The sequence below is a fragment of the Nelumbo lutea genome, chromosome 5 (assembly GCF_056320005.1).
Source record: "Nelumbo lutea isolate HS-2025 chromosome 5, American lotus-T2T, whole genome shotgun sequence".
Classification (NCBI taxonomy): domain Eukaryota; kingdom Viridiplantae; phylum Streptophyta; class Magnoliopsida; order Proteales; family Nelumbonaceae; genus Nelumbo; species Nelumbo lutea.
Genome location: NC_142688.1, coordinates 40,778,755 through 40,794,198, shown reverse-complemented (window position 1 = coordinate 40,794,198; position 15,444 = coordinate 40,778,755).

The following is a 15,444-nucleotide window of genomic DNA, read 5'->3' as shown; positions in this document are numbered from 1 at the left end:
AACCATATTTTTAAAAAGATCAACATATGTCTTGTACATGTATACAAATATAAACATATGCATATATATACATCTATATTAGCAAGGATCCCATGGTGCGGGAATCGAGGTCCACGTGGGGCAGGGAATGATCTCCTCGTTCCCACACCATTCCTGCGAATAGAGATGAAAATTTCCCCATCTCTAGGGGGGCTAAGTTTGATAAACAACCCTATCTAAAATTAATTATTATTATTTTTGTATTATAAAAAAAATATTAAAAGTAATATATAAAATATAAATGATTATTAACTATTATCTAAAACAATTGTATACTCTTACATGTTTCTATTGTTTATCTTTAACTTAACAAATCCCGTGCATCACATGGGTTCCCGCTAGTAGTTATCTAAAGTATGATTGGCAATTGGACTGGGCACCCCCGCTCCATCCATGCTCCATAGTTAAGATACTCTACCACTACACTATTCCTGGTGGTAGGGCGAGTTTGGGGCAGAGCACACTCCTTGGAGACGGGCAAACCTTAAATTTTCTCTGTCCTAAGGCAACGACCTAAAAATACATCTAATTTGGGGGTATTTTAGAAATAGGATTATAGGAATCTAGGGGTGTTTTTGGAATTGGATATGATGATTTGGGAGTATTTTAGAAATAGAATTATATCATCCTAGGGTTTTAGGAATTTAGGTGAAACTCAAAGATATTTTAGAAATTAGCATTAAATGTAGGGGATATTTTATTAATTTACCATTGAGTTTGAGGTAGGGATGGAAATTTTTCCTATCCTCGCCAAGTACCTGACTTCCCCGACCTAATGGGATCAAGGTCAAGGATAGAGATTGCCTTAGGAGATGGAGATTGATAGTGATATTCAACTAGGGATGGGGATTGAACTCCTTGCCCCATTCTCACCCCAATTATATTATATATATATATATATATCTATAATACTATATATATATATATATATAGTATTATTTAGATTATATATTAAAATATATTGAAAATATTTTTATATTTTAAAAATATTCCTTATTATTTATATAAATCAAATTTCTAAAAAAAAATAATTTAAAAATCTTAAGGATTTGGCCATTCGGGTCGGAACCCATCTCCATCAATGATCAGGGATGGAGGGTCATTTTTCCGTCATTAATGATACATGTAGTTGACATGCAGCTCACACATAAATACTACATGAACTAAACAAAGGGAATGGAAAGGAATTCCATCCTTTCACAAAAAAAAACACTTTGTACATAGAAAAAGTAAGTAGTATTCTTAGTTGTCAGAAAAGCAAGTGAAGCAGCTTATTGTTGCTTATTAATGAAATAGATATTATAGTCAGGAAATCCAGTTCTCGCATCAAGATTGTATCCATCTTTGAATCTTTTATCTATATCTACACCATTGGCTTTCGACTCTTGACTGTATGTGTGTGTGCAAGGTAATGGAATACAATAGGTAAAATATCTCTCTAGATGAAAGCAAACCATTGAGATTGTTTCTTTCTTTTCAAGTGAAAGTACTTGCTACAAGACAAAACATGGGTTTTTTAGAAGATCGACAAAAAGCCTTGCCAAGAGCTCCCAATTCTTGAATTTGCTTCACCATTTCTCGTATCACAAAAGTGCAAAGTAGAGAAAGGAAAAGCCTGTAATGCTGCCAAAATATTCAAATAATTGGATTAGAGTTTTAGAACGTTAAAACATTATTTGAAACATCGTTACATATGCAGTAGTTCATGGAGAAACAGAAAGAGCCTTCAACATAATTAACCGAGGATTTAGCATGGTCTTTAAAACTAAACGTCCACCACAACATGGAAAGAGTAAAAGAGCAAATCATCCTCAAAATTCAATATCAACTTATGATTTTCTTAATATCACCTTATGTCACTACTACAAAATATAGTGTAATAATCCGTAATATGCCCATTTTATTAAGATAAATTTCATAAACTATGAGCCAAAAAGAAGAATGTGATTGTGCAAATGAGAGAGCAAGCCTTAGGCTGCCATTGGTGCATCTTTCTGTATGGTCTTTCGGCTGTTTACATGTCGGGAAGACCGATTTTTAGTGTATTTCCATTTAACTGCCAAAAGATGGAACGCCGAAAAAACACGAAAAAGCCCATTTTGAGCTGATTTAGGGAAGCTCCAAATAAAGTTTCTTGTGTCTTTCATATTTTATTCTCACATGGAAAAATACATGGAAAGACGTGTATCTTCCAAACGTGCTTTGGGCTGTTCAGATCTTCTTACAAAAGCTTAATGTGTCTTTTAACTGTCAGAACTACCAAAAGATTTTCCCAAAAAAATACACTAAACAGGACCCTAATTTATACATTATATATATTTATATATTAAATTATTTATTTATGATATATATTATAAAAATAAAAAACTGATGAACTAATAAACTGGTGGTTAGCGTTAATTGACCAGCTTTGATTACCGGTTTTCCAAAAACCGATGCTACTAGTTCGATTTGGAAAATAGGCTCACAGTTCAGTTAAAGCAAACCATGAGCAGCTCTATTGTTAACCACGTTACCATGTCTAGTAAAATTACAAATAACTACTATAGAGCTACTACAAAAGTGACTTCTTTCAGATGCTGGAGATAACTGAGGGAATAGTAATGGCTGGACCAAGATGCCTATTTGTTAGAATGGACCATTCCGGGCTTGGGTTTTGAAGCCTACAGGCTAACATAGCATGACATGACAAAGTGGATCATACAAGCGCAACCCATGGGCCATTGACATGGCATGAAGTCGGTCCACTATGGGCTAAACTGACTTATTTTTAATTTAGTCTAACTTTTATATTTTTTATTTTATAAATGAAGAAATGCTAAAAATGAGGATTTGAGGTTAAAAGGGTTTCTTTGGCAAAAGTAGCAAGGTGATGTTCCTTGGGATCCTTAGAATGTATAGATATCAAAACATTTACTAAAATAACCCAATTAAATAATTAAATGCAAAGCTAAGGCCTCCAAAAATTTAGATATACATGTAGTGTGTAACTCGTGACCCATTAACAAGATCAAATGGGTTAATGGTTTTTTTTTGTCAATTTTTAGTTTTCAAATGGGATTAACACTATAAACGCTTCAACCATTCTCCGATTAAAGACAAGTTGAAAACATTGTCAAATACCCTCACCAAAAATTTCTACTAATTAAGAGAGTTTATTTGAGAGAAAATATAAAAAGGGACAACATAGTTGACATGAAAATATCCTCTCGATTTTGTATAGAGTTGAAGCTTCGGCCCAAGAATTAATAGGTTTATTGTCAAATTAACATGCTAAAGGCTTGTCAATTGTAATAAAGTCTTATGATACAAATTTTTTCTAGGCATATTAACTACCGATGCAGTATACTTTGGTCCAAACCAAACCACTTCTAATCCAAACTTTCTTCCCCTAAATAGTTCAAGAAATCTGAAGTTTGAAATCTGAAAAGCAAAAGAAAAAAAAAATCTCTAAAAGCAATCCATGGAAAATTTGCTTTTCATCTTTTACTCTTCAAACTATTGTTTAAAAAAATGAAAATGATTAAAATATTAATATATTATAGAAAATATCATAAAAGAATAAAGATAATAAAATAAAAATTTTAAAAATAATAAAATAGTTAATAAATAATATTAAAAGATACATAAAAAATATTGATAAAAATAAGAAATAATATTAAACAATAAAATAATATAAAATATTTTAAGAATAAAAAATTTAGACACAATAAAACGATTAATAAAAAAATAGAAATCATGTTAAAAAAGATAAAAATAATTGAAGGGGAAATGCTAATCACAACTTGGAAGTGAAGGTAATAGTAGGCAACAAAAAATTAGCATACCTATCTCCCTTATATAACCACCAAAAGGAAAGGAAATTCTGCTCTAACATCTATAAAGTTCTTTTAACAAAAGCCTCTACTTTAAGTCATGGCCGAAGCATCGCATTGTTGAGGAAAACCAAGTCGTTGCACTAGGATTGAGGAGTGGGTTGAAGAAAAACTTCAAAATCATGGTTCCTAGTGTAAACCAAGATAGGTCTATGGAAATCAAGTGGCTCAAATTCCCTTCTCTTCACAAGAACATCAGAGTCATCCCCCATGCTTTGCAATGCTTTTCCTACTTGCCCCCTCTAACAATGATGGCAAGGACAACGGTGGTGGCCACCATTGCCATTGATGCCCTAACCTTAACTCCACTAGACTTGACAATGGCTTTGCTGTAGTGACACCAGATGGACCTAGTAGGATGGATTGCAACTACATTGGCCACCTATTCGCCCGTGACCACCAGTGCCTACACCACCATCTCAAGCCTTGGAATTCCTTGGTGAACTAGATCACGGATGATCTAACTCGCCCTATTCGCTCCCTCTCTTTCTTCTTCTTCTTCCTTTAAATAACCCTCCTCTCACTTGTTCGATTGCAACCTTGAACCCAAGCAGAAACATAGCACCACTGACTCTAAAGATAGAGTACGAATTTGATGGTTGAGTGGCCATAGGCCCTAGTTTGATCCTCAACATGTTGGAATATCCAATGGCCATGTGACAAGCCACATGTTGATGGAAGATGACTGTTTTATGGATATCTCTATGCAACACCATCACACACAATCATTCAACTTTTCTTTAAATTATTATCTATTTATTTATTTTCTATAAAAGAAATTTTATTTGATTGTTTACTGGAAAATGTTTTATTCATAGAGATATATTGGGTTTTTATGGATCCTAATTCCAGCTCTTACTAGGTCAATGGATATCCATTTGACCCAGTGTAGACTAGATGACCAACTGGTTAGATCCTTGGTCAACATGAGACACTTGTCTCAAATCTGATGGAGCGTGAATTTTTACCGTTGAGGTGCACTTATCTCAATTGATTATTTTGGTTAATGTTTGTTCCTAATAACTGGGAATTTAACGTTGGAGAAGAAGGCTATACAAGGAGTCACTCCCAATTGCTTCATACACAAGAAATAAGCTCATTATTGAGAAACGAAAAGATCCTCTCTGTTGCTCCAACTCTAATTAGATTCAGCAGTTCTCTCTTGCTCTTTATTTGAGAAATACGTGTCTCGGATCCCATATTGTGTGGCAATTGTTCCTATATGCAAGTTTGGAGCACCCAAGTCTTAGCCATCCATCTCTGCATCTATTCGGTTCTTCACTGGTATCAGAGCACAACATTGACTGGCATAATTCTGGTAGTATAGGGCTGCTACACTGAATCACGACCCTTGTTTTAAGATTTAGAAATCAGAAAAGAGAGTCTGAAGGCTTCTTCTCATCCTCCACCGAAACCCTATTTTCGGGTCTTCTTCTTCTTTGTCGAGAAATTAGTAAAGCTTCATCAGCTTCGTCGTGATAGTCTTCCTCCATATTCAAGAGCAGAAGCCAGTTTGAGTTTTTTCCTTTCATCTCCAAATGAATAGCCGACTTCGGCAACTCCAACCATGCCGACTTCAGGCTCCGATGACTTTAAGCCCTAGATTGGGTTTCTTCAACTGTTTTTCATTCAAGAGAGAAACCTATTTGAGTTTTCACACATAGATTAACATATCTGCTACTCAAGGAATTGCGCATATGAAATTTTGATTGATCACAGTCAGTAACCTCAGTCATCTCAACAATAAACTTAAAACTCAGATCTGAAGCAAGAAACCCTAAATAAATTTAGGGCTTTTACTGTTTTCATTCACTACAAAAAAAAATTGTTAGATAAGGCAAATTCGACTAGTGAGCTTAACCCAAACATCTCAAATCGAGTATTAGAGTTTTATTTATTTGTTTATTTCTCCTCTTTCAATTTTTTGTTTGATTTTGCAATCGCCAATTCCTACATCTTATTAATTATTTACTGTCATTTTTTTAGGATAACCTTTTTTAGGCTCCAAACCTCTTAGAAGCATCATTGCCAAATGCACAATCTGTTGCTGAATTAAAAGGAGCAATGGGAGCTAGACAAATTAAATCTACTTGTTGATCATAGTACTTGAGCCAAACCAAATAAATTGAGCTATGGATTAGCAATTTTTTTTTTTGCGTAAACAACTAAGTACTCTATCTTCATTTACTTTATTTTTTTAGCCTTCGAACTTGAATGATAGTCTCATAAAATACAACCAACTAATATATGCATTTGCTTTATTTATTTTTTGAATACTCTTATTATTTTGAAAAATGTCTACTACTGCCTTATCCCAAGAACTCAATAAAACTGAGAAACTGAATGGCAGCAATTATGCTCTCTAGAAACGTAGGATTAGAAGGATACTTAATGAGGAAAATGTTGATTGTGTCTTAGATAAATTTGTTCTTGCTAAGCCTACTGATGATGATTCATTAACTGTGATTCGTGAATATCAAAAATGGGAAAAGGATAATAGGAAGGCTAGAAATTGCTTGTTGACTTTTATGGAGCCTGATATAGAGGTTGTTTTTGATGAATTTATTAATGCTAGAGACATGTTATGAAAAAATAACTGAAACCTATGTTCAACTACTAATTGAGAAATATTATGGCCTTGAAATGAGAGAGGAAGATTTTGTGGTGGACCATGTTAGTAAAACGAATGTGATTGCCAAAGAGTTGGCAGCCACTGGGAACCCCATTCCTAAGAAAATTCAGGTCTCCACCATTCTTAATAGCCTCCCATGCATCCTCCTAGAATTCTATAGTAACAACTTTGAATCTATCTGAAAGAGAAGTTAGCATAAAGAACTTACCTACTTTACTAGGCTTAGAGGTTGAAAGGAAGAGGAAGAAATCCCAACCTTCATCCTTAATGGTTACTCCCAAACCAGTTGAAACTTCCCAAGTGGCTGAAAAGCCTAAGGGCAAATTTTTCAAAAATAATAATGGGAAGAAATTCAATAAAAATTTTAAATTCTCAAAAGGTTTCAAAAAAACTAAGGGCAAACATTGCTCTAATTGTGGAAAACAAGGCTATACAAAATTTAATTACCCTGAATGCAAGATGAATAAATCAAATAATGAAAAGGAAAAAACTAAAAAGAAAGACATAGTCTGTGTAGTCTTTGAATCCTACTTATTGATTCCGATTTTTCTTATTGGTGCATAGATTCTAGCTCCTCTAAGAAATTAGCAAAACTAAAGAGATGTTATTGGAACTAAAGGAAATGAGGACAAGAGAACACAAAATTTTTATGGAAAACAACACCTACACTGATGTACTTGGAATCGGAAAAGTGAAGATCCCCATAAATGAGAACATGAATTTAATTCTTACTAATGTGCTGTATGCACCTAATTTTAGGAGAAATTTATTGTCTGTATCTCTGTTAGATGAGAAGGGTTTTGTTGTACGTTTTAGCCTTTACGGGGAGGAAAAGTGACCATAGGGAAGCATTGTAGAGTTTTGATGTTTGGGAATATGTCTGATGGATTATATCATTTGACTATTAATAAAGTTGATGCTCTTTCTAATTATGATTGTGTTTATCATGTGGATGAAAATGCATATATTTGGCATATGAAATTCACATAAACAAAGACATAATGATGAGAATGAGGTCCAATGGATTTATTCTCAAAAATAGAGATCAATTTCAATTATTGTGAATCATGCCTTAGTGAAAAAATGTCTATACTTCCTTTTAAGAAAGGAAAGAAATCAGAGGAATTATTAGCAATAATACACTCTGATGTTTATGGCCCTTTGAATGTAAAAACACATAGGGGTATGGAATACTTTGTAACTTTTGTAGATGATTTCTCTAGATTTGGCTTTGTGTATTTGATTAAGAGAAAATAATAAGTGTTAGAGAAATTTAAAGAATATAAAACACTTGTAAAAAACCAATTGGGTAGAAAAATGAAAACTCTTAGAAGTGATAAAGGTGGAGAATATATTTCTAATTGATTTAGTGACTTTTGTACACAAAATGGAATCGTACACTAATTAACCATGTCCTTCATGCCACAACAGAATGGAGTGGCTGAACAGAGAAATAGGACTTTGTTGGATATGGTGAGATCAATGTTATCTCACTCAAGTCTAGGAATACACTTTTGGAGAGAAACCTTAGGTATTGTTGTATATATTCTAAACAAGGTTCTAACTAAAGTTAATAGCTTAACATCCCATGAAATGTGGATTGGTAGAAAATCAGACATGACTGACTTCAAAATTTGGGGGGGCTAGTTCCTATGTAAGAGTGCCAAGTGAGCAAAAAAGTAAGTTAGATAACAAGAGTCTAAGGTGTACCTTTATAGGGTACAGTAAAAATAGCAAAGGGTATAGAATTATTAATCATAAATCTGATGGAATAATTGAATTAATAGAAAGCATATATGTTTTTCTAGAGGACCAAATTGAGGATAATAAACAATTACCTACCCTATTTGATATAAACAAAGAAATTATAGAAGGTGAGACTGCACCTGAAAAATAGGTTTCATTTAATAATGACACCCTAGGAAGAATTCAGAGAGAAAGATTCCCTTCTTCAAGATCAATTTATCCAAGTCTGAAAAGTGTATCACTTATCTAGTTTAGTGATACTAGAAAAATCAATTTTGCTTTGGGTTCCACACATTTCTGAAAAAGAAAATGGGTAAGTTGGTTGATAGAAACCACAATCCTATTGACCAATTTTTTCCTTTTCAAAATCCAAAAAACGAAAAGTGTAAAAAGAAATAGTATTTTTGTTTAATATATGAATTGGTAAGAGCAATGATGAACCATAGTTTCTCATCTCAAGCATGACAGTTGTCAAAATTAGCCCAACTTTTCTCTTGGGATTTATTCAGTTTTGTTAAATACCAGTATACAGATGAACTGACAATATCAAAAACTAATATTGTTTGTTGAAAGTTGAGAGAGAAATAGTTCTTACAGCAATAGAAAAAAAATCAATTTTTGGTAATGTTACCTTCATAATTCAATACATGGCATCTAAACAACTCTCTCTCTCTTTAAGCAAAGCCAATCCTTTTATAGAATCCATGGTTCTCATGAGCAAATGCCCCAAGCTTGCATCCCCGCAAAAATTGTCATATTAGGACCCGATTTGAATTTCCTACCTCTCCTCAATGTTGCAACATTCAATCTCAGATCCTAATAGGTCGAAACCAATTCGCTGGAACATCATCTTTCCTCCAATTTCGGAGAAGAAAGGATGAAATAGGAGAGTATGGTACCTACTACTATGTTCCAACAACCATAATATAATTAATTGCATTATCTACAGCTTTCTAAGCTTTTCTAGTTCTGTCCTCTATCATGTTTCTCCAATACAAATACCCATTCTTCTTTTTTTTTTCCCAAAGAATAAGAGAATAATGGAGCGTTTATATTCATCTAGCATGAGAGAATTGAATCCTTGGATTTCTTTGGTTTGGATTCTCATGACAATCCTGACCAGAGGAATGCTCCCTCAGATTTGAATTTAATGAGGCAAAGATTGACAGGATAAAACCGCGATCTTGATAACAGAGGGAGGTCTACTAACTACCATGGTAATTGAACTCAATATGGGATTTGATGCATGTTCTTTGTCTTTATTTTAAATTTTTGAAGAATTAACAAGGGTAAAAGAGACTTTTCATGTTTCTGTTAGATATAACTCTGATTGGGAATGTCTTAGTCCAATTTAAGAAAGATGGGAGAATTCAGTATTTAGAGAAAACATATATAAAGGAAGGTTTAAGTCTTTTATCCTTTTTATTTTCAAAGCATATACATGTAAGAGTTTAAAAGGAAAAAAAAAAAACATAAAAGGAATTATCAAAACCTCCATGAATGCTATGGCTTCTAATAATCATCATCATCATTATCATCATCATCATCATCCTATGTAGAATATAAAAAATATATACATATATTACACTTTTGTTCTTTCTACTTTTATTATCAAGTGAATACATATTTTCTAATCAAAATTGCATAGAAATTAGAGATAATCCAAGTAGGTTTCGCAGTTTGTTAATCTTGAAATTGGACTGTTTGTGTTTCATTTGGGGGTCACATGGGAATACTATAATAACAGTTGCAGCAAATGTGTTCATGATGCATTTTTCATCATTATTACTTCATAACATCGGGGGATACTTTCTAGAGATGTGTGAAATGCAGTGATTGAAAAGTTGAACTGAATTCAATAAATTCAACACAAGATAAGAGAGAAATTTTAGTAAAGTTCACAAGCCTCCATTAGGCCCTAAGAAATCTAATTAATTGTTGTCACTATGTTATTACGAAAAAATGAATAACTGTATTTTCTGGTTCAATCATTTTATAGGGTTCCTTAAGATTATGTTTGGTTTGAAAGAAAAGGTAGGGAAAGAAAGGGAAATATAGGAAAACCAAACAAGATTTGTAAGGATTTTCTTCCTATCTTTCTTTTCCTTTCCCTACTTTTTCCTTCAAACCAAACACAGCCTAAGGATACTTCTACAAGACAAATATAATTAGTTTGGAGCTCTAAAAGAGTATGGATTTCTCTATCCACCTCTTTTCATGAAAAAAAAAACAGCTCCAATGCTTTTGCCAAATGTGCAAAATAAGCCCAACTTCATAAATATGTTTTATATTAAATAATGAAACTTTGAAGAGTTAATATTAATTGTAAAAATTACAAATAGAGGGTGGAATACATTGCTGACATGGATTGTTGGAGTTAACATGTGGCAAATCTGATAAGTCCCCTATTTAATGGATGGTTTGGTTAAAGGTTTAAACTAGTGATTTAACAGAGTATTAGCTAGGAAGGCAATTATAAGATTTGTATTATGATACACTTTGAACGTGCATGAACATGTTGGAAAGATTTAGATGCATGTAGGTATGCTATGGAAAAGCATAATTTAATAGCTTATGTGAAGCTTTTAATAATTTGGATGTATGTGTATTTATGTAATACTGGGAACTAGTAGAAGAATTGTAATATGGATATATGGCTTAAGAAACCAAAATAATCTCATGAACTAAAAACATATTAATTTTAATAGTTAATGAAATATTTTTTTATCTTAAATTTTATAAAATTTTATTAATATTACAAACATTAATATCAGTCATCGATTAATGGTTTCCTTTCTTTTCTAATTTTCTAATTTTCTGGTTGATATAATACTAACAAGAGAAAATTGATATACATTTAGAGTCACAGGAGACATTATACTTGGGGTATATGGTACGCCATTTAATTTGCCGCCCCAACTATCATTTGATGATTTTTTTTCTTGATCATTTGATGAATAAACTAAGATATTATCTTTGATTTTCGGGTTTATGCTTTTCATTGGTAGGAAAATCATATTGAAGCTTTCTAAAGTAATATATAAAATCGTATTTCTTAGCTTGCAAAAAAATGTAAAGAAACAAACTTATATATACCCAGATAATAGAATGTAAGACCGGTTTGGGTTAGAACTGTCAATGATATTTGAAATTCTGTGGCCTGTTGATTTTATCTGATTTGGTTATCTTAGATTCAAATGAATCAATCATATACAATTTTGATTGGATTTCAATAGAGACAGTAGGATTGGATTCAGATGTACCTCCATTCGATTCAATAAAAATCTGATCCCATACTTGTTCGTGTAGTGTGTGGTCCTGTCCCTACATGCTCGGATTGGGGTGGTACACCACATTATCTTCCACGTTATTCTGTTCTTCCCAAAACATCATTCCACGTGTCTCGTTCTAAGACGAAGATAATGACGATGACGATTAGGAGAGGAACATTTGTTGAGGGTTCCTTTTCCTTGTCAAAATCTCTGTACATTCCAGCTCGAGTCCAAGCTTGACGTCCAGCAATAACATGTTTTCGGCCACCTACAGAATTAGAATTCAGAATCCAGACTGTTGCCGATACCAGACCAGCCACGTGCCACGTGGGTCCCTTACCAACTATATACATGCTTCCTTTTATATATTATACGTATATATAAAATACAAAGTTAGGATATTAGGAAGAAGCAATCTTCCTCAACAATGAATAATCAGCGTTCCTAATCCTCTCCCTCTTTTATACTCTTTTGTCATCAGTCTTCTCTTCTGTTAATTGGGAATTGGCCCTTAATCAATTGTTTCGTAAATTAGAGAGGCAGTGCACGGTGATGCGTTATTCACCTTAATTAGTCGGGTCGTGTCTGCGATGCTGTTATTTTAAAGAAATTAAAATACTCAAAGCAAGTCTATGCTCTGGATACATTAATATGATATAACATCATGGATTTCGATCCTATTATGTTGATCTTCGGGATCGGAGTAATAATTAACATGGACAGTCAAGGGCATTCGTATTTCATAGTCAGAGGTGAAATTATTGAATTTATGAAAGACAAACCATTGCGAAAGCATTTGCCAAGGATATTTTCATTAATCAAGAATGAAAATTGGGGCTCGAAGTCTATCAGATACCGTCCTAGTCTCAACCATAAACGATGCTGACCAGAGATCGACGGATATAATGTCATTTTTAGAACATGATGACTAAACTCTTGTACCCAATTAAAGCTTCAACCCAAACTAGGCTTGTAATCGGTCGTATTCAGCTAAATTGGATGTGTGAAAAAATTCTTTAATTTTAATTTTTTATTGTTCAAAATCCAATAATGTACTAAATATATGAAACCTTTTAAATTTTTATTCAAAATAAGTCTTTAATATATTATATTATATATAATTATATATTTTAATACTAATACATTATAAATAATATATTATATATAATTATATTGAAATCAGATTTTTATCGAATTGAATGGAGGTACATTTGAATCCAATCTTACTGTCTCTATTGAAATCCAATCAAAATTGTATATGATTCATTTAAATCTAAGATAATCAAATCAGATAAAATCAGTAGGTCCACAGAATTTTAAATATCATTGACAGGTCTAACCCAAACTGGTCTTACATTCTATTATCTGGGTCACTTTATATATATATATATATATATATATATATATATATATATATATTTATATAAGTTTGTTTCTTTACATTTTTTGCAAGCTAAGAAATATGATTTTATATATTACTTTAGAAAGCTTCAATATGATTTTCCTACCAATGAAAAGCATAAACCCGAAAATCAAAGATAATATCTTAGTTTATTCATCAAATGATCAAGAAAAAAAAAAACATCAAATGATAGCTAGGGCGGCAAATTAAATGGCGTACCATATACCCCAAGTATAATGTCTCCTGTGACTCTAAATGGCCTGAGCTACGAAGGTCATTCTGCAGCTTCTCAAGCTCAAGCTTAAGCTCAGCTTTCCAACGTTTTGCTATGCCTCGTCGTCTCATCAACTTTTGTAAGTCTTCATCTGGCAATAAGCTTAAAGTGATAAGCTCAGGATCGATTTCCCACTATTTCAGGAGTTTTTCTCCACATTTCTTGGTTCGGTCGAGAATACTTCGAAAGCATATTTTGAAAAATAGCTCATTGTTGATTGTAATAATTCCAAAACCTGCAGGAACTGAAAGCACATGGAGCATATTTAGTCCTCAAGAAATTAAAATGGAACTGATTAAATGAAGACAAAGCAATGTATATAAAAGCATTTGAAAATGGTGGGATGGGATAATCGGTTATGAACTGATTAACATCATGTTCGAACCGTTTGGCACAGGAACCGTTCAGGCCACCGTTCGGTTTTATCTCAAATTTAGTCTTTGGTCAAAAACCATTGAATCAATTAATGATCCGTTGATTCGGTCAGTCGAATCATCGATCTATTCAATGATTTTTAGCCTTTATTTTTTTTTAATTATTATTTTTTATTTTTTTGTCAGAATGAGTCGTTCATTCAAATCAGACGGTCAAACCGTCAACCCAAAAACCGGTAGCTAAAACGATTCTATTTCTAGGTTGTTTTTTAAAACCATGCCAACTAGGCATTTATCCTAAAATGCTATTTGATAAGATTGTTTATTAAATAAGTATCTTCTGAGTGTGAGAGCCAACCATTAGGGGAAATACTATTTTTAATGTTTCCCTCCAACAATAAACAGTTTATTTACTATTTATCTAATTAATGGGGCACCTAATGGCAACCAATGGAGCCTCACTGTCAAATAACACCAAACAAATGTTTATCAACTACTTATTTTTTTTGTTTTTCAAGATAAATCCTTTACAAAACGTTTATTAAAAAAACAGCTATAGTACCAAACAACCTTTAAATGATTACAATGTTACTATCTCGATCAATCTCAAATGGTGAGGCCTCCTTAGTAATGGTAGGTCTCTATCAAATGTCCATATGTTAGAAATTTTTAATGGGTATTTTTGTGCTGTATCTCTTCCCCCTTAAATGTATGTATATTAGGTTCAATTTGAAAGGATTACAAATATAAATTTGTAGAGTGTAAAACCTTGTATTTTATATTATTTTGCATGTATTAACATTGTGCATATTTGTATTTGTATTACTTTCAAACTCAGCCTTCATGTTCATGTCAGAGAATAAAGTCATATGGTATTAGGGTCCGTTTGATCAAGTAGTCTAATGTTCAATCATTGCCAATCACATTATAATTGATTAAATATCAGCACAAAGTATGAGTGGACCTGTATTTATTCACTCTTCAACCCCGATGGACTTTCGCATGAAGGCTGAAGGGATATATCAATTAAAGAATAAAAACTATTCAGAGACTTCACTTAACAACTCAAGCTTTTAAGTTGAACAATTTTTTAATGGTTAGATTTGTGGCAACTGATGACTTACTTGCTTGATGTGCTATGGAGTGCCTCTAGCTGGTAACAGTCCAAGCTTAATGCCTTGACGCTCCATCTTAGCTTGCCAACGTTTTGCTATCTTCCGCTTTTGTTCTTTAAACCCTTATGTTGGCGAGGAACTTAATGACATAAGGTTAGGGTCCACTAACCAACGGTTTAAGAGTTCCTTAAGGAATTCACTCAGGCTTCATTCTAGTTCGGAATCCCACATCTTTCTTCTGTCCAGATAATTCTTGAGAGGTTTTGTCAATCTATCATATAATCTCATTGTTCGCAAGAATTGAAAGCACACGTGTTGTAGTTACCGATGGAGAGAATTTAATTAAGGCGATCAAACATGATTAAGTTGTAAATCATTATTTGATTAAATGTTGCGTTTGGCATGCTTTCAGATGACAAATTCTGATGAATTTTTGGATTTTAAGAGTCAATTTTAAATTCGGATATTTTAAAATTGTTGTAATTAAAGCTTTTTCAGGCTCAAAATTCATTCTTGGAGGTAAAAAAAAAGAATCTTTAAAAAACTCACTTTTGGATCAAAACTCATTATCATAGCCATTATTTAGAATAAAATTTCAACCAAACATTGTCTTATTTGTCAAGGAAAAAATCTACAACACCCCCCCCCTCTCTTGTGAATTTTGGTGAAAATCTACCTGATTAGTTACCACTTTTATGATGTCTGTGAAAGGTTT